The sequence below is a fragment of the Pseudopodoces humilis genome, chromosome 6 (assembly GCF_049639895.1).
Source record: "Pseudopodoces humilis isolate 2021_Gansu_Grassland_sample_001 chromosome 6, ASM4963989v1, whole genome shotgun sequence".
In the NCBI taxonomy this organism is placed as follows: domain Eukaryota; kingdom Metazoa; phylum Chordata; class Aves; order Passeriformes; family Paridae; genus Pseudopodoces; species Pseudopodoces humilis.
In genome coordinates this window covers 26,669,357-26,694,744 of record NC_142205.1, presented here as the reverse complement: position 1 = coordinate 26,694,744, position 25,388 = coordinate 26,669,357, and the positions used below count along the sequence as shown (strand labels likewise).

Genomic DNA, 25,388 nt, shown 5'->3' with positions numbered 1-25,388 from the left:
CACTTTGACAGCACTTCCCCAGCAGCAGCCTTGCTTCCTTATCTGGTGCAGCTTTCCAAGGCAACTTAAATCTGCCACTTCACAATATTCAGCAATATTGATTATTGCTGTTGGATTCCTGTTTCTTTCATTTTCTGAGGCTTTTACATGGTGAGGCAACTGCAAAATAATTTGAAATATGGGCTCTGTGGAAGTAAACTGGGGCAGGGGTAAAGTGGCAGAAGGAGTGGAAATACCCATTAATTTCACTGAAGATTGATTAACAGCAATGACTTTACCCTTTTCAGTTCTTGTTTGTTTGCCCAGGCTTCGTTAGTTCAAATGGGCGGGCCGATGCACTCTCTCCAGCAGGAAAAGGTTAGAGACATAATTGATTCAAGGCATTTGGCATTTCCTGTCAAAATGGCAGATATTCATCAAGCTGTGGAGATTGCTGGGTTTCACTCAAGGCTGATGCTCAGAGCATTTCCCCAGCAAGACTCTGCACAACTCTGACATCTCTGCATTTTGAATTCCTCCTCCACAGCCAAACACAGTTTCTCATACTGACCCTCAGATGACTTAAAACCTCCTGTCAAACCCTTTGCTACCACCTCTCTCTATCCTCTCCTAGGGTACTCTGAGAAGTGGCTGGAACTCTGTGCCCTTAGAGCAGCAGTGGATTACCAGCCCGTGCTACAGGGATGCTGCTCTACCTTTTTTTTTTTGTAGTTGCAGGGATCCTGAAGCCATACCACGACCTTGCTGCTGTTCACTGATGCTGGCCAGGAAACTGCAGCAAAGGGAGTGTAGGAGCAAGTGACAAATAAGGGAAAACAGGGAGGACAGAGCTTTGGAGCGTTTAAATGAATAAAGTCTATGGCTACATGCCAGCTTCAAACTTACAGGCACATTAGCAGAAAACTGTTAGACAGCACTTAAATGGTAAAATAAAGGAACTGTTCTTGGCAGCCAAGCTCTTCTGTGGGGTGCTGTGCCCCTCAGGAAAAATTCCTGACAGCTCTCCACCTCAGGCTGTGGAGATGCACCTGGTGGCAAGGAAGGGACTTAATTATGAATAAAACCAGCATGTTTAAAAACTTATGTGATTTGGTAGCATCCTCCTTCAGCTTTTTGGTTCTTTGCATGTGGTCACAGCTCTCACATTGTCTGGAAGACACAGGCTCATATATTTTTCCCTCTCTGTAACAGCAGGAATAGAGTGGATCACTCAGAGAGTCTGTCTGTTCAAAAACCCTTGTGTGAGATTAGATGTTAAAGAAAGAGTGAAATGGTTTTCTGATTTGTCAAAAGCCTGGCAGGTTAGACTTTAACTTAGCAGAAAATTATTAAATTAGATGTGACAGTAGCACAAGAAGTCCATAGTATGGCTTTGTCTTGTAACTACACTGAAATTAGGTGAACAAATCTGGTTGATAATGGCATTAGAAAAGTAAATGCAGCATCTAAATTTGACAGCTATGTGGCTGAACTGATATATATGGTGATTATTGTTGGCACACAGCGGAAAAATAGAATTACATTGTGTTTAATCAAAGGGACCTAGTCTGGGATAAGCCTTGGATCCCTTCTCTACATGAAAAACAGCCTTTAGAAAAAAGGAAGTTCTGCATAATGTTAGTCTGCATGAACTACTAAGTGTGTGTCAGAGCCCTGATGAAGTCACTGCTTAGAAACCTTTAGGAGATAGTGTACAATCAATGTGACATACTTTAGCTGGATGGCATTTCTGGCAAGTAATCCTGCCATCAGGTCTGGTGTGCACACACAAAAATTGCCAACAAGCTAGGGTACATCAGATATAAAACCCCAAAGTTTTCTGCCACCCTTAAAAACAGTTTCCTTTCAAAATGTGCTGTCAGACCATTCTTTGTGTTGTCCTGTCTCTAATGTGAATCAGAACAGTAGATTTGTCTGAAAGGAAAGATCTCCAAGGGTGAGTTTATTATAGAAAAATAGGCTCTGGACTCCTATCAAACTGTAATGTGCAACTGATACTGACACTAGTGGCCAAGGGGAAAAGTGTGTTCTTTACTTTGATTTAAAAAAATTATTTCCTGCAGGAAGGAAGCCCTGGAAGAATGAAAACCAGTACAAATGGATACCTGAGAATACACACATTATTTGTTGGGGGAAACATTTTAATTAAGTCGTGCAGTTCACCCCTGCCAAAATCTGTTAAATCATGAAGGTTGGGCAAATCATGTACTACCAAGGGCTGCAACTATGGGAGCACACAGGAGGAGTGAGGAGTGGAAGGGACATGAGTGCCCTCCGTCGCCTATCACAGAATAAATCAGAGCTGAAATCTTTCTTTTGTGTGGTTTGGAACAGACATGGGCCTCAAAGACAGAAGATTTGGACCAAAAGACAAGTCATCCCTTTATCTAGTTGTAATTAACTCCAGGTGGTTTCTGCTAACATAATGGAGATTTGAGTCTCATTTGTCTTTTTTATTTGGAGACAGCACAGCTTTCGCATTTTTGGGAAAAGTCAGAGGAAAAAAATTAATTGTTTTATTATGGCAGATCACATCTTTCAGTTTGAATTCTTGGCATGATTTTTCTTTCTTTTGATAAAGATAACACTGCCTGCAGCTCTCTGACAGATGAGCTGAACGTGACATGGGACAAACCAGAATTGTTGAAGGTCTGGGCCAATCATAAAAACTGTATCTTGTCTATCAGAACAGCAGTGAAAATAGATGTTTCTACTGGTGCATACTTGTCTCTTTCCCTGACAGCAAATCAGTGCCATCAAATCCCTTACTCAGTCTTACACTGCATTTTGAAGATTTTTGAAGGATTTCTTCCTTCTTGCTTCTTGGCTGCGTGAACTACAAAACCCTGTAGCCCTTACATATCTTTCTTTTTCTCTTCTCTCTCTTTCACATCAATCAGGAAAGCTCACTGGAGAAGCCAAGACGGTGTAAAGCTGCTGAGACAAAGCTGGGGCTGTTGTTTCTATTCCATGCTGGCCTGAGAGCAAACACCTGAAACACATTGTTGCTTGAATGCTGCTTGTAATCAATATCCCTCTCTGGAAACTGGATCCTTCTTAGGGGAGCCCTGAGATCTGAATATTTGGCTTCTTTCTGGTCCCATAGGCCTCCAAAGAGAGAAAAAGTCTCAAAGACCCATTGAGAGACTGAGCAGTACAATAAATTGGAACAAGATAAGATCTGCATGGACTTTTTATGGCTTGGGATGTGTGAGTTGCATGGTGTGGCTCCACACTGATGGCTGAGAGGAGCAGGGAGTAAGCTCCAGGAAGGAGTTTGTGCTTCTTCTGGAGGGAGAAAAAAACACAGTGTTACTCTCTTTATGCTGCAGCTGAAGCTGATTCAGGGCGTCTGAGGCAATAGTGCTTCTTAGCACAAACCAAACAGCAGCAAGAGATGCTGGGAGTTCTCTGGATCCTTTTTTTTTTTGTTGCAAACAGACATCATTTCCACGAGTCCATTGCAATAGCAGAAGAGGTGAAATATGAAACTGCTTCCCCACCCTGGCTTGTAAGGAAGTATCAGGTTCTGGCAAGTTTGGACACCTGCAGCAATTGACTCCTTTCCAGAACAAGCCCAAAGACATTCAGCTTTCCAGCAAGTAACTTTCTCCTAGGAAAAGGGCACAAGAGAAAGGGAAAATGGAGGAGAAAATGAGCAAAGATAATACAAGTGCAGAAGTGTTTCAACAGCAAAATGCTCTGCAGGCCATGTTTGGGGAGGAGGAAAGAAATGGAACATTCAAGGCAGGGTGTATTTTTGAGGTAGCTATAGCTATCATGTTTGGTTTCAGCATTGCTTGTTATTTTGGGAAAAAAGGGTGAGTGGAGGATGTGCAAATATGTCAAGGGTGTTGGGATGGAAAGTCTCAGTGATGCAGGTTGAGGTAGATCATATTGCTTTTTTCATCACCTCCCCCAAAACCAGCAATAAGACTGAGAGAACTGAGTATACCAGGATCAATTCCTGTCTTGGCTACTTGGGAGAAACTCCAGAACAGCTTCTAGTATACTTCTGGTATAACAAGGGTCAGATTTTGGCCAGAGCTGTGGAGTGTATTAGGAGACTGCAGCAACAGTCTCGACAGGCAGTGGGTGAGTTCATTTAATGCCACACCAAGGCACTTCCCCTTGCTTAGCATGGGTATAAACCCTGCTGTGACTTGGCTCTATAGGCAGGGGTGGTAACTATTTACTTTCTCTTTAAGTGCTTGTGTTATGTTTGAAAATTATGATGTGTTTTCATGATAAAATTACAATTTCTATAAATTTGAAATTGGCTCCCAAAACATTTAGTCCAAACTTTCCTCACTACTTAAATTTGTTGATTTAGTCTAATTCAAGAATCTACATTCTTAAGTCCTCTAAGTTCTAAGAAAAAAAAAAAAAAAAGCATCTGAAGACTCTAACTGAAAACTTTGAGGTTGTTTCAAGGGATTTTCATTTTGAACAGCTGAACATTCAACACTGGCTGTGAGGTGATGTTATTCTTTGGCTGGCTAAAGCCAAGAAATGGTACTTGTCTGGCACATCAACATGGAATTCAATAAGGGGCATAAGCAGACGATCTAGTCCCTGAGGAATGTTTTATTTTATGTGGAATGGATGAGGATAATACATATGCAAGAGTACACAAAAAACCCCACCCATTATAATTGCTTAATATAGTGTGTAAAGATGAATTTTTAGCTGAGAGTTAGTGAGAAAAAATTCAATGCATAAAGGCCATAGAATGTGTTAGCAAATGAAAACTATCCACTCAGAAGTGGATAAATAATTCAAAATATAGATTTAATTCTGAATATTTGTGGAAAATCTTTAACATTTTTAGAAATTATAGTTACACATTTGCAATGGACTTGGTTCCTTATGAGTAGAAGTTATTCAGTCTTCTCAACTGCACTAATTTACCAAATATGATTTGTGCTTTTAAATTGTAATATATTAATGGATTTTAAGTGGTTCCAGCAATTCCATTAAACATGGATGGAACAACTAAGTGAAGAGTTTGCCAAAGGTGGAGACACCACAGTTGTGAAACCAGCCAGTGGTTTATGTCAAACACAGTAATTTAAAAAAATATAACGGTGAATTAAAGTAAAAGTGACTTAAAGATTAGGTATTCTACAAAGTGTTGCTCTAAATGAAGACAGGAGTATGAGCAGTAACATCTGGATGGAATAAAGGCCAATCTGAGAACTAAAGTAAAATAGCATTGCTTATTTGAACAATTTCAGTGTTAGAAAATAGAATTTAATATGAATAACAAGAGCCTCTGAGAGTTTTTGGACAAAAAGTTGACAAATGATGCAGAGTTTTCAGCAGCTTTACTGTCCATCTTAAGCTAGATAGTTTTTTAGCATTTGCTTATGATGTGCCCAGTGCCAGACCACAGTGTGTGCTTTGGGCATCTTGGAGGTGTAAAGTCCACAGATGGAGTCATAAAGCCAGCTGACAAGGGAGCAGAGGTGCCAAAGCACTTAACTGCAAATGGATTGCAAGATAATCCCTTCTGTGTGACTCCTCTGGCTTCACCTGGGGCCACGTGGGGACTGAACATATGTGTGCTGTTTCTTGTGAGAAAACATGCGTAACAGCCAAGTTTAGGTTTTCCTTTTGTTTAGACTTTTACTTATAGAGTGGTTTTAGTCAGCATGGAGGTCTCATATGCAAAGACAATTTTGCTTTCATAAGAACTACTGTCTTGCATATAACAATTTCCTTTTTTTGGCCAACTTCTTCCTCATTAACCTACCAGAGAATTATACACAAGAGGGTTTATTTAGATGATCTTTCAAGTGTCCTTCCTGTTTACTAGGAATCTGATTAACCACATGCACCAGACAAAATAGGAGGCCAGGGAATGGAGGATACCACACTAACAGGAAGCACCTTCATGTAAATAAGGGTGACTCTCCACAGCATCCAGTAACTACATCTTCCTTTGTAACAATCTTTGAAATGCTTGTTTGGAAATAGAGGTGTTTCTTCTATTAACAGGATTAAGCAACATATGAGATGGCCATGTTTGTACACACACACAGAGAAAGGTGAATTCTGGAGTGTAGGGAATTTCTTTGGGTTACTGACACTGTCAGACCTTTGGGAGAGTTGATTGTTGTTTTGCCTGATGGACTGAGATAATTTCACCTTGATGTTATTTACCTTGATCATGTGAATGAATCTTCAGCCATGCATGGGGGATGACAATGCAGGTGACAGAACAGGCTCCTGGGAGCACGCTGCTGTGATTGCTCAGAAATCTTTTATTCCTAGGGTACTTGTTAAAGGCATAATCATATCTGTTGTTAATATTATGTTTGTGTCATTATTTAAGGACACATATGGACACCAGAGCTGCTATATCACCAGCATGAAGTCTTACCAGATTTCTCTCTGAAAACCAAAGTCTCTACATTTTCAAAAATACTTGTCAAATAAAATAATGAAGACAAATTGGTTAGTTTTTATTAGGAATATTTTTTTTTATTTTGGCATCTTTTGAATTTTGAGGTGCTTCCTAGTGCTCACGGATGAAAGGGTCGTTTCCACATCTAAAATGTACCTTGGTGGCCCCTCAGTAGGTGACAGTTTCCAGTGACCTCCTGTGGACCCAGCCCTACATATGGTGCACTCACCTCACCCACTCACAAACAAACAAAAAAGATGATCCAGAAACTCATTGATGAACAAAATTAAACACTGCAGGTCAAATGGAAATCAAGTACAAGCCGTGCATAATCTTTGGAAATCAGCACCAGCTCTCACCCACGACTTGGGATGGAGGCAATCAAACATTAGGTCAGCTCAGGTTGCCCTGTGGCTTTGGTGTCCATTTTTCACTCAATATAGGATAGGGAACTATAAACATCTGAGAAAGTGGATGAAGTTAACAGATGACTTGGGCATAGAGATAGATCCTGTGCTGAACACACTGTGCCAGTACAAACAAATAAAATTATTTAAGGAAAAAAACCCTCTTCTTGTAGTAAGCTAAAGCATGGTCACAGCCTTCTAAACAAAATCTGATCGTTTTTGAATTTAACTATGCATCTGATTTATGTATAAATTCTAATTGGTATCATCTGTTTAATGCAATTAAACAGTTTTCAACACTGAGCCTCTCTTAACAATTAAATGGACACAGATAATTTTTCCTCATCAATAGGCCAAACAGGACTGACACCAACAGACTTGAAAGAAAAGCGCTTAAATAAATCAGACATCCAACGCCCACTCATTTCTATTTCTATACCACACAGTGCTTTGAAATATGGAATATGGAATGGAATAACTGGAGCTGAGATGGCTCCAGTGCTTCAATTTAAAATGCAAGTCATGACTCCTTGTAATGCTTCAGTTACACATCTATTACATGTAGGAAAGTATCCTGAAGGAAGAAATAATTTTTAATGTATCTAGTAGTTATTGCAGCCTTCTGGAACTATGACAAGACACAAGTTAATCACAATTTAACTTTGTGTCTTATCATGGAGTTACTTTCAGTCTTAGCTGGTAACCAAAAGTGCAGAGTGTTCCAGGCTGTGGGTCACAATGGTGATGATAGACACGGATGTCTTAAACACAGTCCTTTTGATTTCCAAGGCATTCACAAAAGTCCTGCAGACACACATGGGGTGAAACAGCCCAAACTTTGTTGACCCAGGACCTGACCCGAAGCCCAAGGTCTAGCCTATCAATGCTTCTTTGGATCTGAGTCTTCAGTCTCTCTTTGTGTTCCTCTTTACATTTCCTGCTACCTATTTTTCTTGTTTTCTCAAAACACCTACCCTCACACAGAGCATATCAGGGCCTCATCATGCTCCTCATCCATTCCTGGGCAGATGAAAGGTGTGTAACTCACCTTTTTTTGGGGTGGTGATGAATTCCTGCAGTTAGAGAGCTCTGGATGTGGCTGTTTGTAACCAGGGATGGGTCTCTGTCAAACTGGTTCACAGTAGTGAGTATACCCAGATTATAATTCTTTTAGTGTGTGTGCTGCACAGTTAATGATACGTGTGAACCCAGTTAAGATTTGCATTTTGGGTCAAGGATTTTGTTTATTGTTCCTGTCACAGTGCTGGATACTTGCAGCATTTACCCAGCAATGTTAACTTTGCAGTGGGGAGCTTGCTGGGTTTGTCTGTGGTTTGGATGTACTGGGGTGGCTGGGAACTTCCCAGCAATATTGCAGCAGGTTTATCTCTTTCATGGACCATGGAATTAGTGCAATAAAAAACCACAATTTCAGTCTGTGCAAGACGGAAGGCAGCAATGTTCGTAAATCTGCATATTCATCTCTGAGCTGCATTTATTTGAAGAAAGACTTAATTGTAATTATTTTATGCATAGAAGCCTATGGTATCTCATGAAAGCCTTCTCTGGCCAGGAGTTCTGGAGGGAAAAAATAATTTGCATAAAAATCAAATGGATAACAGTCTCTGCTTCTAAGATAACTATGACCACCAAGGAGGCCCTGGGTCAGAACATTAAATATTCTCCCTTGATCCCAGGGGCTTGGCTTCAATGCACACTGGGACCTGAATTCTCCCAAGATAGGTGACTACAGCTGCCTTCAAGGAGTCTCAACTGAGGAGTTTTATAGCTTGCATCTGGCTCACAGCTCGTACCTTAAACGTCCTCCAGGGAGTTCACAGTCTCATTTTTGTTCTCTAAACACTAGAACAAAATTAAAATGAAAATCTAAAATACAAATCTTTTTCCCAAACCATGTGAAGGTCAAGGAAATAACCTCTTCTGCAAAAACAGCAGGAAAACACATACAGCAAAGCAGATATCACGAATAAAAGTAAGCAGCTATTATAACCCACCACTAGCGATCTCCTTTTCAAACTGGCTAGCAGTTTGGAAAAGCTGAAAGTGTTCTTTTAAATGGCTTCCAAGAGCAAGGATAGGATATTGTACTGGGCATAATATTCTAGGAGGTGGGTCCCACTGCCTTCTACTCATATGATTTTCCATAATAAGTCAAGGCAAAGAACTGCTTTCCATGCGACAATTCTACCATGACTCTTCCATCACAAGCGGTCTAACAGCAGTGGTGGGGACAGATCAGAAATGCTGATGGTGCCCTTGGGAGCAGGGCTCCTTACCAGCCAATCCTCCATGAAATACATGAAAGGCTGGAGCCTGGAGGTTTCAGCCACCAGTTCCTGTTTGGAAGGAGGCTGTTAGGCAGCCGTGATCCCACACTGCCCTCAGGCTTCTGAACAACACGAGGAGAGATGATTTTCCCTGCCTCAGAATGGGCCCTGGCACCTACCTCCTTGCACAGGAGACACTGCAGGAGGAAGGACAGGGAAAACTGAGAGTGGACAGACAGAGATGTTTCTTCACCCCATGCATCTGCCTTTCCCTCAGCAGCTGCTGGTCGACCACATCTCTCCCATAAGTGACAGAGTAAGAACTGCTTTGTTGCCACGGGCTCTCCCCAGAGCTAGAACCAGTTCTGGGGCCAACAGTGTAAATGTTTGAGTAGAGAACAGCAGCCTCTCCCACTTCTCCCAGGTGAGGAGAAGTTTGATCCAACTGCTTTATCGATGTGGAAGAGCAGTGATCATTTCATTGCACACAAAATGTACTGCAGCCTGCTGACTCAAAAACCCCAGGTCTTTGTTGCAGCGTTTTGTGTTTCTGTGTGTTTTATGATGCATACGTAGACTGCAGATCAAAGGCTATTTTTAGGTCATTTTACCTATAAGATCATTGAGATTTCCTGCTAAATCACTGAGAACAGTGAAAATTTGTAGTGTTTTTATTAAACTTTCATAGTCAGCACACAGCAAAATTAGAAGGTATGTCAAAGTACCTCAAAGAAACCAAAATTCTTAAAAACCAAGCAGTTAAACAAAAGTCAACTTATAAATCTCTTGAAAAGTCCCAGAGACCTTCCAATCTGTCTGCTGACACCTTCTGCCTGTCTCTGACCCTCTTAAATCAAAGTGTTTATCTAAAGTACAAAAGTTGACAGTTTGCATTTAATAGAAGTTGCTTGTCTTGTCAATCTGCAGAACTCTTGTTCCCACTGGCCATTTCCTTGATGATGTGTTACAGCAATGCAATAGCCAGCAGCACTTACAGAAATAGATGCAAAAAGTGGCCTGAGTAATTTTAAATATGTCCATTCTTTAATGCAAATTGTAGGTTGGAAAGAGAGGCTGTGTATTTCAACTAGCAGAAATTCTGTTTTGGGGGAATAATTACTGTTCCTGATAACACACTTTGTAAAATAAATAAAAGGACCTGGTTTGCTCACAGGCATTTTAAGGGCTTAGTAATTAACAATAATTCTGAAACAGTTGCAAGTTGCTGTGTATGGTTTTGCTCATCAGTAAAGCTGAAGATCTATTACACTTGCAAGCATCAGAAAAAAATTTATGTCAATATATGCTGCGTTTGTGTCTCTGAAATTCTGCAGACCTAGCCTTAAGCCCTGTGTACTTCCACATGGGGTTCTCCCTTACTCCCATGCCTTAAATGCAGCATTTTCCTACATTATTAGAATGTAGATTGGAAGTAAATTATAATTTTGATAAATATATATTTCCTTACATATCACATAAGAAGTCCCGTCCATAAGGTAATGTTAATCTTTAATGCTGAGTACTCCACCAGCCTTCACAAAATATTGTTACACTTTAAAGGTATTGAAATTTATTTGTTATACTTAGTTATACCATGTGTGTATTTTCTAGGCCCTTTTTTACCAAAGTGCTCATTGGCAACTCCAGAAGTGCACTCCAGTGAATGTCAGCCTCTGTCAGAAGAAGCACCAATATGTGCTTGTCTCTACTTCTCAAGACTTCATGGGTACCTTCTGTCCAGCTCACAGGTACATTCTGAAACTTTATTTCAGTCAAATGTAGGTGGTAATAAAGCTAATACTCTTTTATTGTCCCAGGCTGTCAGAATAGCTTTAAATATATGTATTAAGTACATCAGCCAGGTGTTTTTATTTATAACAAATTGACTTCTAAAGTTCCCTTAATTAGATGAAACATGGTTTAAATATATATTTTCATTCCATATTTTATAAACTATATCCTTCAAAACAAGTATTCCTTAAGAAAGTACAAAAAAGCAAAATTGAAAATTTTATACCTTTATCTAACTGTTGCTACTTCAAAAAATGTTGCTGAAGAATGCTTCAGGCCTGTAACATGAGTTTAAGTACAGAAGATTGTGCTGGAGGTGCATAGAAAAGACTCAAAGTAGGTATATAAAAACCCTACAGATTAAAATTTAAATGAATATTGTATTGAAAACTAAGTACGCAGACTATGGCATGAGGCTTAGGAGAATGCAGCTGAACTTCTGTTGGCAGAAGTGGAAGGAGGCTTACCTTGTGCTCATCTCCCCAAGGATGCCTGTGGGAGGCCCAGCTCATGAATCTCACTGTTGGACAGCGCTGAATCCTGACCTATGGTTATAATGAGAGGGATTCTTTTGACAGCTTGGAAACTCATGACCCTTGGTTTGCTAAAGGCATTTTTACATAGCAGCGTTTTGGACTCCAAAGACAATCTGTGCTTCAGCAGAATAAAATATTTCTTTAGTTAATTTTCCTCCGAAGAAACTCCACTCCAAGTGAGCAATCTCATTTTCTGGTCCTGGTTAAGGCATCAAGCAAAAGAGTCAGACTTTTACAGTCAGGCTTATGCTAACACAGACACCCCTACACACCTTGGTTTGTTTTGTTATAAGGCAGGCAAGGGTCACCCAAATTTTTAGCAGGGGAAGTTCACAGTTTTAGTCCTGGCACTGACGGTGTTTTAAATAGATGGAGTCCATCAGAGCTGTGATTAATTGCCTGAGGTGTCAGTAGTTTATGAGCTGTATTTGTGGTGCTGATGAGAGCTTGGGCTTTTGTGGCACCTTATCTGCTATGCAGAGCAGCCCAGTGGGGTGGTTTCCTTGTAAGGCATCTGCCTTTGGAAAGTAGCCTGGGTTGTGAAGATCCAGCTTTATGTCCACCTGGGTTAGCCAGTGTCAGGTTTTAAAGTGTTTAGAGAAGTCAGGTTGTGAGATGTTGCATTTCATTTGGGAATCCTAAAACCAGCACAGCTGGGGTATAGTGTGAACCCCCTCTTGTCTGTATCACAGAGCCCCTTCCAAGAGGAGGGATGTGTTGTGCCCGAGCTTCCTTCAGCCACTCACTGCCACCACTGCTCTGCAGAGGTTTTTTGAGTGTGGCTTCAAAACTCTGCTGTCTGGACTGAACACGTAAGCCACAGTGCACAGCCCTAAAACTTAGGCTCAGCCTCCAGAGGGAAAGTGTGGGGGTTTCTTCTGGCCACAGAAAGCTGTGTTAGCAGTCTTCGTGCCAGGCTGTGGTGTGGAGGGAGTGTGTGAAAGTGGCCAGTGCTATCTGGCTCACATGCCCTTGGGACCACTTTCTAGAAATATAATCTATTGTATAAAAAAATGTATTAATGTAGTTTCTAGTAGCCCTGAGCTCTCTGATTTTGGGCTACTTTGAATAACTTCTGGGAACCACAGACTGCCCTCAGGAGTCTCTGAAGCAGGGAGGCAATCAGTACTGTTGTATCATTATTTTTATGTTGCTTTTTCACTGGGACATGTAGATGGCTATGGTTAATGTGGCAGTTCCCACTGCAAAAGCTGCTCTGTCAGAAGGCCAAATTTCTGTTTGTAATTCACCCATGATGGCTGAACAATTCAGCTGCAGAATGCAGGTTTGACTGACTTTGGTTTTAGTTGTACTTTTAAACCTCACTATGTAAAATATGCTATTTTGATATATATGTATATGTAATGTATGTAAATATATACCTATAATGTATTATATAAAATAACATGCATTTTAGATACATGTAATGTTTGTTTATATGTATAAAATATGTCATTTCCACTGACAATCTTACTGAAGAGTAGTGCTGGCAAGACAGTGACCTGGCATGGATTTTAAAATTAGATAAATTTTTAATAATAGATACATTTTTGTTATTCGTGGTATTAGGCTCTGCAGTATGTACTAGAACCACACTGCTCTGGTTGTCTGCTAGATCACTGTCCCTATTGTTTCTCTTGAAGCTCTGTATTAAGTTTCTATGCTGTGCTAAACTCCAAAGCAAAAGTTTTAACAGTACCCTGAGCCTTCTACTCTTTCCACTTGTTACTGCAACTCCTTCTGCAATGCACTTTATTCAATTCATTGTAGCTTTTTCTCCATTAATTGACCATTTACAATTCACTGGAACCATAACAATGACCTGTGCACCACAACGAGAGTAATGGAGTGTCCCCCTGACACAGAGCCAGCCCACCTTGGAAGCCCTGACATTACCTCCACCCCAGCAGATTAGTGGAGATGTGGTTTATATTAGTGACCTGAAGGAGGTTCATGCCCTCTGGGAGAAGGCTGTTCCCTGGAATGGCAGTGTGATTAATGGTTTATTTACAGCAGTGACATCAAGGCTGTCAGGACTCTTCATCAGTCTTTGATGTAAAACACACTAAGAGGCCCTAGGTCATTCTTATCTGTTCAAAGAAGAGAAATCAGAAATGAGGAGTGGTTTGGTGTGGCCACAATTCTGGTATGATTATTTTCCATGACAGCAAGAGCAGAAGAAAATTATGAGGTCACATCTACATCACTGGCCTTACTGGTGAGACAGTGTGTCCACAAAAAGACCATGGCTTCCCTGTTTTGGCTGGGGGATGACAGCAAAACAGCACTAGTGACAGGCAGCATGTTGAGAAAATGCAAATACCTACATCAAATCCACAGGGCATTGTGAAGGGAGAGTGTTTCAGTTCAGCACAAATCACCAAACACAACAGGTTTTTCATGTCCTGAGTGGAGCTGTGCTTAGACAGGAAATTTTAGGGGTAACTGTGTAGTCCCTAGCAGTAGCATGTATAGAAATTTCCAATTTTTAATATTTCATACTTTAATACTATTTTAGAAAAGGCTTCCACTCTTGAAAACTTCCTGTGTTCTTGCTGAGTTGGCTAAGCACGGTCTGATTTTCCTCAGCTCTGCGTACTGGTGAATCCCACGCAGCCCGTGGGCCGGCTGATCAGTGAGATCATGTTGGGGCAGTGTCAGCCCTTTCCCTCAGCCCCCTGATGGGAAGGGGTTTGCTGACACTCAGCACGTTTACAGGGGCAGCCAGCTCCTCCCCTGCCTGATCCAGCTCCTGTGGTGCAGGGCTCTTCCAGGAGAGCTCGTGAGGCAGGGCTGCTGCATGGTGCTGTGCCCGTGGTGCTTTGGTTCTGCCGTGCCTTCCCAGGGCACGCTCTTACAAATGACTATGTCTGAGAAGTTCTCTTGGGCCTACTTGAAGTAATAACTGAATGAAAACCAGCTCCTGAATCTGAGCCAGATGAGACTGAAAGTAACGTTGGGGAGGCAAGAAAGCTCTGTGGGAGAGGCTCAGCTTCCCCAGAGTTTCTCTCTGTGAAGAGGTTTGGCACTCGTGCTATCGGCACGTTCCAACCCACTTGGCTTGGTGTGGGCTCCTCACTACTTCCCGGTGCCAGAGCAGCACAGCCCCATGATAGCTTTTCTGCATCCAATAGCCTGGCAGACTGCACTCTTTCTTACTGCGTTAAGATCTACACACAGCAATCTGTGACTGGCAGGAATATGCATAGGATATCCCTGTGAATCAAACCATTGATCTTAACAGAGCCTAGGCTTGTTCAAAACCCTGTTAACAGCCTTGCTTGGCAGAACACATTTTGTGGGGCCTGCTCTGTTCTTGGCTCCTTGTGGAGTACTGTATGGAAATTAGTGTATGCAGGGAGGACCACCCAAAGCAAATGATTTCCATTAGACTTAATGAGTGCTTAAATATAGGAGTGTAGCATGTATGTTACAGAGATTTCTCAACAGCAGGTGTTACTTAGGGGAAGCAAAAAGCCCCAGGATGTAGTAGGAACAAACCACCCAAATAAAGCTATCAAGAAAAAAATACAGAAGCAAATTATAATTTGCACACAATGAAAACATAGCTAAACAAAGCTGCGCTTCCCTGCCCTACCTTTAATCCTCTAAAAGGTCTTCAGACGTCGCAGTAGATGGCTTCTAGCCTGCTGTAGTATTTTCATGACAAGTATTTCCATTTAATTATACAGTTTTGTGTACAGAACCTGGACAGAAAGACTGGAAAAGACAGAAGAAAAAAAATACACAGAAAACAAATCTTTGTTGATGACTTTCCCTGTTTCTCTTTCTCCCCATTTCATGGAAGACTCGAGGTAACAGAAGTTTATGTGGCTATGAGTCACAACCAACAATCATTATAGTCAATACACATTATGAATTTTATTTAGTATTTTCCAACTCTAAGAGAAAGTTGCATAATTTTCTCATTTTCTAAAGCTTTCCCAGACCACTCCCCTTTTAAAATCTGTGAAAGGGCTTTTAGCTATTTTGTGGTCAAAGCTCTGTCCCCTGCTCAGCCTTCTTGTCCCAAAATGCACTTCAGTAACTCAGAACAAAGTTGGGCTACCCTCAGAAGACCCCATTCCCTTTCCTCTCTCCCTCCTAAATTTCTTATGGGAACTCAAAAGCTCAGTTTATTGAATGCTGCAGGATTTGTTGGTGATGAGCAGCTGCAGCTTAGAAATCAGCAAGGGAAACCTGGATTTTCTGGCACCCATCCTGGGAAACACCCAGACCTCCATCCTGCTTCTGTCCCACTGCTCTTGTCTTGCTATTGCAGCCTGAGGCTCACCCCTTGCCATGCACATCTCTTTGTTCCTTCTGTGCCATCCAGAGAGAGTGCTCTGCTCCTCTGCTGCCTGCCTGCCTGCCTGCCAACCTGCTGGAGGGGTCGTGCACAGCCTGAGATGCTCAGGGCTGTCACCTACTGTGTCTCAAAGTGTGTGCACTGGGTCAGAAGCCAGCAAGAGTTAGGGTCTGCTCAGACACCAGCTGCCCAAATATTAGATGGGAAGCTCTGTCCCTGGGGTGCAGAGGCAGGGCATCTGGAGCTGCTCTGGGCTGCTGCTGGTCAGACCAGGCTAAAATACTCTCTGCTTTTGTTAGACTCCTTCCCACCTCCAGTGTCCCAGTGGACAGCAGAGACTGTTCTCCCCTTACAGGGAGAAGCAGGTGACGTACATGAATGTTTTATGAGACCAGCAACCCAAGGGTTAAAATGCAGCTCTGCTGCAAAGCTCTGTTTTAGGTACAGCTCAGTCATTAGCAGCTGAATCATATCTGCTTCCCAGACCCCCTTCTCTAGGGGAAGGCAGCCCTGCCAGCTCCCTGCATGACTCGAAGGAGAACCTGCCGGCTTGTTGGTCCTGCTTCCCACCCAGGGGCCAGCTCCCCACCCACACTGCCTACAGAAGGAGGTGCAGAGGCTTGATCCAGCAGTCACTGCAAAGCAGGAACAGGGGACAGCAGGCTCTTTTTCCCATTGGCATAAGTCACATCGGGATGGGTCACAGACTGTTTCTAAACCTTAATTCCTGCATCAAAAGACACAGCTTGAGCAAGCTGCTTTGCCTGTGCTCCCCCTAAAATGCACATCAAATTGTGTGCTGGATCCAGAGTCTAACATTGCTTCTTGTGCTGACATAACCTGCTTTACATCGCACAGAGTTCTTGGTGTGGGATATATTGCAGGGTCTGACAGTCCCTACGTTGTATGTAACAGCTCTTCAGGTGCCAGATTTTTCCAGTTTAACATGCAGCAGATGTGCTCACAGTATTTTCAGAACTGTTTTAAAAAGCAGCTACAGTCAATCTATTTTCAAAGCTAGCTGGCTAACTAATGCGTCTTTGTTAAAGGATGAATGTTTTCGTGACTACTGCTGGAATGTCTCATCATTTTTTCAGTGCTTTGTCTATGAAACATTAAATGAATGACTATTAAAAATTACTGCCAGATTAATTTGTTGATATGGTATGTTCTTTAAAATTTTTGGCATCCAGCTGGAAAGTTAATGGCTAATAGTCAAGCTCTGACAAAATTCAGTGATGCATTTCTTCAAGAAGGTATTACAACTTTTGAATTCTAGGTGAATTTCAGTAGTAGTATAGGTGCTTCAATTATCAAGTGCCTGTGGGTTTTGTATGAGGTGTCTGAAACATAGCTAAACTAATATATATGTATTATATATATTTATATAACACTGACAAACCAGAAACCAGAGCAGCTCAATTCTCCAGGCACACTATCCCCAGAGAGTTATAAGAAATCTCTGTTGAAGGCTGCAAGTGTGAAATGGGTATAATGCTGCTACATCAGAGTTAAAGACAAAAGTCCTGACTTAACTGGGAACAGTATCAAAGCCAAGAAGTAAGGTCTGATAATGAAGAAAATAGGAGCCTTCTTGCACTGTGAGAAACAAGAAATGATGTTGTGTTGCTGTACATGAGGTTTTTTTTGACAAGGGTTGAACACGAGGCGTGCGGTTGTCTTCCCAGCTCACTTCTTTAAGCAGTGTTGATCCTGGAGTTTTTACCATACTTTGGAGATGTTTGTTCTCCTGTCAAAGTAGAAACAGAACAATGTTGGCCACATAGTGTCTTTTTCTTACACACTGGAACGCAGAGGTAGTTTTCTGCAGGGATGGACTGTACTCTAGTCAGGATATGAGAATGGGGCTCAGGTATAAGGTGGTAATTCTCCTTTCCATTGGTTTGCTGGGACATTGTTGCCATTGTTGAGCTGGTCTGTGATGTGTAAGTTAGCTTTTTCTGCCCTTCAGTGTGGTGTTGGGGGTTGTTGTACAACGCCTTCATGAGTGAGCTGTGTGCCTCTTGCAATACCCAGCCACAGTAACTTGTCCCACCCAGCCCAGAGAGAAAGGACCATCAACTGTGCTGGGCATCACAGGAACAGATGGGGAAAGAGTTGCTTGCTCTGTCTTAGACAAGTCTCTTATGATCAGACTGATGGAGGAACTCTTACAACTTGAGTAGGATCTGGGACCTTTATGGGAAGCCCAAGTCCAATACGACAAAGACTCTGCTCAGCTAGTCTCCCAGCCTAGAAGCACCCAAATTACCTTTCCTTTAGCTTCTCCCAGCACTTAGGGCTACTGAACTTTCCCAGTAGCGCCCAGGGCTTTGGCTGAACTTAGAGCCAGGACTAGGAGTTCCTGTGCTGAAGTCCCCTGGGATACCAAGTGTCCTGAGACTCACATTGTGCACCTAGCTGCCATGGGCATGACAACCCTTTGCAAAGTACTGGAAGCTGCTTCCCTTTTTAAAATTATGGCAAGAGACAAAGAAGCAGAAGCCCTGCTGCTTTCTGTTCCCCCTCTCCCTTGAGATCTGGCTCTCTCCTCAGTTAGAAGGAACTCAAATCCTCTGGTCTTGTCAGCTGAGCAGAGTCCTACCCTCAGTCTGCTGTACCAAGAAACCTGACTTCTGTCTGATTTCCAGCACGTACCCACCTGGTCACACTGATGCACAAGCACCAAAGTGATCGAGGTCACACTGATGTGCAAGCACCAAAGTGTTTGAGGCTCTGATGAGAGCCTGTGTATGGGATGGAGTTTGTGGTGGTGAAGCAGGCATATCCTGGGCAGCACAAAGCACAGCCTAATAAAGAAGCCAACCCGTCCTACATGCAATCCCTGCTCTGGAGGCATGGGACTAGAAGTCACAAGTGCCTGTCAGTCTCTAGGATAATGAATTCACAGTCTTGCCCTCTCTCTTCTCATGCTTTTGCTGTTGTCTGTGTCACAGAATTTCATTTAAAATCAGTTTTACTAGCATAAATGCCGCTGTTACTCAAGGGAACTGGGCTTTACTGGCAGCAGGAGAAGTGTAAAATACAGCTGAAGGAACAAGGTCTGAGCATAACACATTTACAAACCCTGAGTCAGCACAGGCCCTACACTGTAATCAAGAACATTGCCTGTTTACTTCAGTGTGATTAATATCATTCATCTGCTCTGTGTTAAATGGTTAGATCCTTGATAATAGGAAATTTCCCAGAGTTATATTTGGAAATCCCATCCATCTTTCAAGAATTTACCTACTGGCCCTTCACCTTGTGTGGCAGTAGCAATGGCTTTGGCACCAGGGTGGCCAGTGACAAGGCTAGTCCAGCTGGGGATGCTGGACGCTCAGGAAATCGCAGAGGTGAATCAGAGCTGAAAATTAATTGCTTTTTAATTTAGCTCAGATCTATGTGCCACATCTGAAATAAAGTAATACCTGAGATATTAACAGTGTTCCTGGTAATGCTAACCTTTAAAAGGAATCTCTTAACTTTATGCAGATGAGCTTCATGCTCGGTCTTTGACATGGAAACAGTTACTACTTGAATGTGGTCTGCTTTTCACTGTCATCCTGAATTTGCCTTGCCTCTTAGCAAACTAATGCATGTCAAAAAGATTAATGGATTAAACATGGCCAGAGCTAAGCCTATTACACTAAAGCCCCTTAAAATCAATCCATAGCTTGTAAAGGAAGAGATCACCTGAAATACAAGCCTCTGGGAATATCTGGGGATTCCATGACCACGGAATGGTCCATGCCTACCTTCTGTTGTAGGCACATCTAGACTGAACATGCCAGCTCTGAGCGTCACACAGGTCAAAGCTGGTCCCTGGGCCTCTTGCCACCTCAGCACCACCCAAGCCATACCCTACACAGCTAGTTTTAGCACTGGGGAAGATCTACTCTCAGATGAATTTACTGCAGTGTGTTTCCCTTGACTTCCCAGAGGTTTCTTTTGCAATCTGTGGTCTGAGCTCAGACACCAAAGAGACTGCTCCAGAGAATCTTGTGGGTGTCATCTTCCACTCTGCCTGTCCTGTGGAGCCTCATGCTTCCTTGCTGCTCCATGATGTCTCTCAGCATTTTCTCAAGAGGTTTTGAAGAATGTTTCACAAACAATTGGCCTAGCATGCCGAAAAAAATACCCATCTTGTTTATCTATGTTCCAAATTATTTACCACAACTGGTCACTTAAAAACATAGTTTAGACAGTGCTTGAACAGTTTATTTCATAATTTAAGGGTTATCTTTAGAGATTTTTAAACATTCTGTAAATTTTTCTTTAATAGGTAATTATTTCATATATAAAAACAGAAATGGAGAGAGGAGCAAGAGAGCCTGACCCTTAAGCCAGGGTCTTTAGAAAGGAGGAGGGAGTTCTCTTTCAAGTCAAGAGCTGACCTTACCTTTCTGCTCCAAGATCCAAAGCAAACACTGTGCCTTAGTAAACCTGCACCTGGAATTTACATCCACTGGAAGTGGCACAAATGGAAGATTGTAGAGATCTGATGTTTTTTGAGCCAACTTTGCATGTGTTAATGCTGAAACCAAGAGATTGCTTACACAGCAGGGTAGTGCTCCACTGTTTGCAGCTATGGCCAGGTAGCAGGGCCTCCGTGTGTCCAGTTTCATGGTACCTGTTAAACTTGCAGTGGAAGATAAGCCTTTTAAAGAGCCTTATAAACTTCTCCACAGTGTGGCAAGTCAGCAGCACTTAATCCAATACATCAGGATTTTCACAAGTCAGGTTCTGAATTTGACCTCAAGCCTGCAAGACCTGCCCATATCTAAATTGCAAGGGTTTAAGAGATTTTATCTTACATATGGGAAGTATAATATTAGAGCCAAGGAGAGGCAGCGTGAGCAAACACCTCACCTCTCCCAGGGTGTGGTGTTCAGCCCACTCCCAAACCACCTGGTTGTGTTGCAGTTATCTCACTTCATTTGACTGCAAATTATAGCCATTGATCTCCTGTAACATGACAGCTCTGAGTATAGATTATAGGTCTCTTGATACTGAAAAATCAGATGAACAAATCTGCTGCAAATAGATTCAGACAGAGAGAAAATATTTTCAGGAATATCACTTAGATGTCAAACACAAAAAAACCCAACAAGCAGACCAACCAAAAGGAAGTGAGAGTCACCAGTCCTGGTGTGAAATGCAAAGTCTTTGGGAAAGTACAAAGGGTCTTGAGTCAACCAACAGTTAACTAAGGTGACAAGTTGTTTTGAATGTCTCTGTAATTATGTTTTCAGATGTAGAGGGCCTTGATTTTTAGAGGTGTTTATCCATTCTTTTCAGGAAAACTATTCCTCTTGAAGTGGTGTCAGATGGTAAAATTTTCACACTGAGAAATTTAAAATACTTCCAGTGTAGAATCTGAAAGTAAATTATATTACAAATTGCACTTACAAAATATAATGAAACAACCTTGCTCTTTAGGTCAGTGTTTACATTGCACAGATTTGACTGATGAACTAGAATCTGATTGATGGTCTAAAAATGCTCACCATATGTCCCTTCTCTGTATTCCAGGAGACCAGATAAACATACAATGCTTTCTTGAGAGAAAAGAAAGATTTTGTAAGAGCCATATACATAAAACTCAGTTCTTTGTGAATAAGGGATGTTTTGTCTCCATAGATAGTCTTATTTGTAAAAACATGGTATCTTTCAATTTAGCTAGGAACATATAGCACAATTTGTTTGTTCCTTTCCTTAAGGAGAATAGGGCTTGCTTCTTGCCCGAGAATCTTTTCCTGTCTTCCTTTTCCTTAATCTTTTTCAGGATGAGCCTCATGATGTAAATAATATTGACAATTTGAATTCACTCTAAAAAACAACAACAAAAGTGTTTTGTCTTACTGCAATAGCAGTGCAAAAGTTTAGACACTGGCAGGAGCACCCTGAGGGGTGTAAGGTCACTTGTTAGATTTTTTTGAATCCATTCTCTCTTCATTTCAAATGACCACTGGAATGTCATGAGCATTTGGAAATCGCTGCTTTTGCCTCCAAGGTATGTTGACTCTTTTCTGTGGAGAATGACCATAATGCTTTAAAATCTAACTGACCATCAACATTTCCAGATGTGCAAGGAGGACCGATTTCTTTCTCAAAGCTCCTTTTCAACACACAGCCAGCCAGCAACACAGTTCAGAACATATGGAAAAGGCACCAAGCGTCTGACCTTCTGCTGGAAGAGACCTTTACTTGAGATTTGTCCAGTGTGTATCTTACATAGAAACTAACGCTAAGTATACAAAGCAAAACCACATTTTTGGCTTTAGTGAAACAACTTGCAGCTCCTGACACTCCAAAAGAATGCAGGCTACAGAAAAAGGAAGAAAAAAATGAATGCATCCGAAGTAAAAGGAATCCAACATGCTTAAATCCAACCCCTCCCAAATGCTGTGTTTAAATTAAAATACCAAGGGAGAAATTTACTTTGATTGACACAGTATTTATTTCTGCTAAAAAGGTCCTGTGCAACTCCCTTTCTGCATGCACATCTATAGTTACAGTGATTTTAATGATTTTAAATTACTGTTGATTCTTTAATAGAACACTAAAGGGAATAACAGAATTATTTTTTGAGAATAGGAAAACTTCATACAGATTAAATTACACATGCAAGGTGGTACAAATTATATATTTTTTTCTATTACATGCATACATGTAATGCAGCCTCTAATACCATAATTCCTTCTTCAAAACAAGAGTCTTTTGTTCTTTGTCTCTTTCCTCCTCTCCATGCAGCAAAGCAATATACCTTTAAATGAGTAATATTCCCAAAGCAACAAGCAAACAAAAACCTAAAGCTTGATTTAATGTTGTAATACCATGGCAGTAAATGAGGACTCAGGAAATGTCCTATTCCAAATGCATAGCTAATAACAGAGACTTAAGGCACTGTTATAAAACATAAACTATTCACCAATTCTTTACTGGGCTGTACTCCAGGGAAATTGTATTCTGCTTTGCAGAATTCTAGGGCTGACAGAAATGTCAATAGAATAAATGTCTATATTGGAAAAAGGTTTTGCTTTTCCACATTGAAATTATCTCAGAGAACTTATAAACCTAAGAGTAAATAATACTTTATTTTGCCAAACCCCAGGTATGATAAATACATCCTCTCAGAAGTGCATTTTGTTTTTGTTTTAAAGCAGCAACAGCAGACTTGTTGATTGTATGAATTACAGCTTATGAACAATGCAGGACACTGAGCTAGGGGAGTTGTTTTGAGGTTTTCCTGCAGAGTATGATGCCTATGTCAGTCCAAGTATTGTTTGATTCTCTAGTGTCTGACATGCCATTTCACTTCATTTTGTGGCAGAATTTGGCCTCAAAGCTCAGGAAGTAAGAGGTGGTTACACAGCTTTTTGCAGTTATCACTCTTGCTGCCAGTAAATGCTGTGGATCCTGCCATACATTCAGCCTTTTAGAAACATTTGGAACAAATGTACTTCATACTATAAGAAGTTATTTTTACATTGGAGAAGAGAGTGTAAAAAGAGCCTTTCATGCTAGTTTAATTGGGTCAGCTTACAGCACCAGCCATTTGGCAACAGCATAACTTTCTTCTTGCTGATAAATTCCCCCCTTGGCATTAGACCACATTGAAATATAGTCTTTTTTCTACCGCGGATGTTACACTTCTGTATTTTTTTCCTGTTTTGACAAAGTCATCATATGATGGATGAAAACATAAAATAAATCAAACACAATGACTGAAAGATGGCTCATCCAAAATACTAACTGCATTTCCACTTTCTTGTTTGAGCCATTCCAAATTCCTTCTTCCTCAAAACCTGTGAAGGATCCTCCCAGATATTTTCATTCTTTGACTGATGTAGAGAGGAACCTCTTTGCAGAAGCTCTCACTTTATGACACTAGCTCAGGGAGGAGTTGATGTCCTCCTTTGGCTGGCCCAGGTTCACTATGGGGTTTGTTCTCAAAGAAGGGTTCCTTGTACAAGGCATGGCAAACAATTAATATTAGCTGTATCCTGAGGGTACTTGGTGAGGGGTGACACAGGCGAATGCAGTTGTAGCCACAGGGTATGTGAGAGAAGCACTCATGCAAGAAAACGAAGAAAGAGACAGAAAAAATCCAGGGATACTTCAGCTGTCAGGACCAGCAAAACAGGGGTGGGTTGGTGTAGATTTAAAAGGTCCAAAAATGAGAAGTAGAAATTCTGGGTGGCTATATAGGCTGCTGAGTCCAGCCACAGTTACAGGGAAGGGACAGAGTAAGATTTGTTCCAGGCAGTTTCTGGCTGTACAATAAAACTCTACAAAATGTTTTAGGAAAAGGTGTTGCTCAGGAGCATTTGTAGATGAGTCTCCAGGGAGATGTCAAGATATAATGCCAGGTCTTCATACAAACACATCTCATGCTGCAAAAATCTGTGTGAAATTGATCCTTTAGTCACACTTTGTTGGCCTCTTAGATAATTTCTCTTCACACTTCAAAAATGAAGAGGATGTAAAAATAGAAATATGCCATGGAAATCATCAGGGATTGCTTATGTGTGTCCAAGAGTAGATATATGGCCTCTGGAACCATTTTGTATCTGCTGAAGTCATTAGATTGTTGGATGATTAGCTTGGGGATGAAGGGGTTCAGGTCCTTGCCCACAGTGCCCATCCCTGGATAGCAAATAACCCCATCTGTTCCAACAGGCTTTCTAGCAAGTGTGCTCTGTTTAAATAGATCATGCCTCTGGAATGAGATCTGCTTGGTATCAGTACACATGGGCATCAATATGTTCCTTGTCAAAATTTTTGGGAATTCAGCTCCTTGTTAGCTAGTGCAACAGCCTGATGTTGGAAGGCAGCCCATATTGGAAAAAAGACTATATGTTTACACAGAAATAAGCTGATATCAGCCTTGGCAGGGCAACTATTATTGAAATGTCCCATCTTTCCCACCAGCACAGGGTGGTTCATGCCTAGCAATAAGAGGATAATGGAAGACTGGGAGGGTTAGAAGTGATTTCTTTTGGACCTGACAGACCCTGGAGATTTTTGCTACTATTACTGCGATTATGTGTGTGCAGAAAATTCTCCAGGGGAATGAGCAAGGTCTGTGGTTGTATCATAGCATAACATTCCCTGACAAACAATTTATGCCTTCCAACTTGCTGGCATTGGACTGATGCATGGATAGAAGTCCCAGGTCAATGGGATAGGGCTTGGTATCTCAAATCAGGGGGTACTTTCTTTTTAGTTCTTCTCTCATGAGTCTGCATTAGAAGAGAAGATGCTGTGCATCAGACCAGTGAAGGGAGGAGAAACCAGTCATTGTCATTTCTTCACACACAGCTTTGATCAGATGTTATAATATTTTTCATAAAATTGTCCTTACCAGCTCCAACACCAATCAATTAGTTGGTTTAATATATATTTTGACTTAAAGGTTTCAAAGTGACACTTATCTTTAAGAAAGCTCTTATCTCTTTTTTCTGAACATACTAAACTGCTTCCTCAAGTCATAGCCCAAATCCCCCACAGCCTTTTTCTCCCTCATCTGGGGGGTCAAGTGTCTCAGAGGGGCAGCTGATGTGGCCTCCTGCTCCTTCTTCTTCAGTTGTGCCCCTGGGGTGGTAAACAACCATCACCTCTGTCATGGTGCTCATATTTGGA

General features: G+C 41.5%; 1 protein-coding gene across 2 annotated transcripts in view; it reads left to right on the top strand.

Annotated features, from left to right (window-relative positions):
* LNX1 (ligand of numb-protein X 1) overlaps positions 1 to 25,388 on the top strand; it is a 216,561-nt gene that overhangs the window by 32,411 nt on the left and 158,762 nt on the right. For both annotated transcript variants that reach the window (XM_088056665.1, XM_088056661.1), the window contains exon 2: positions 10,716 to 10,852. The gene's annotated coding sequence lies outside the window, so the exon portion shown is untranslated. The remainder of the gene's footprint in view (positions 1 to 10,715; positions 10,853 to 25,388) is intronic.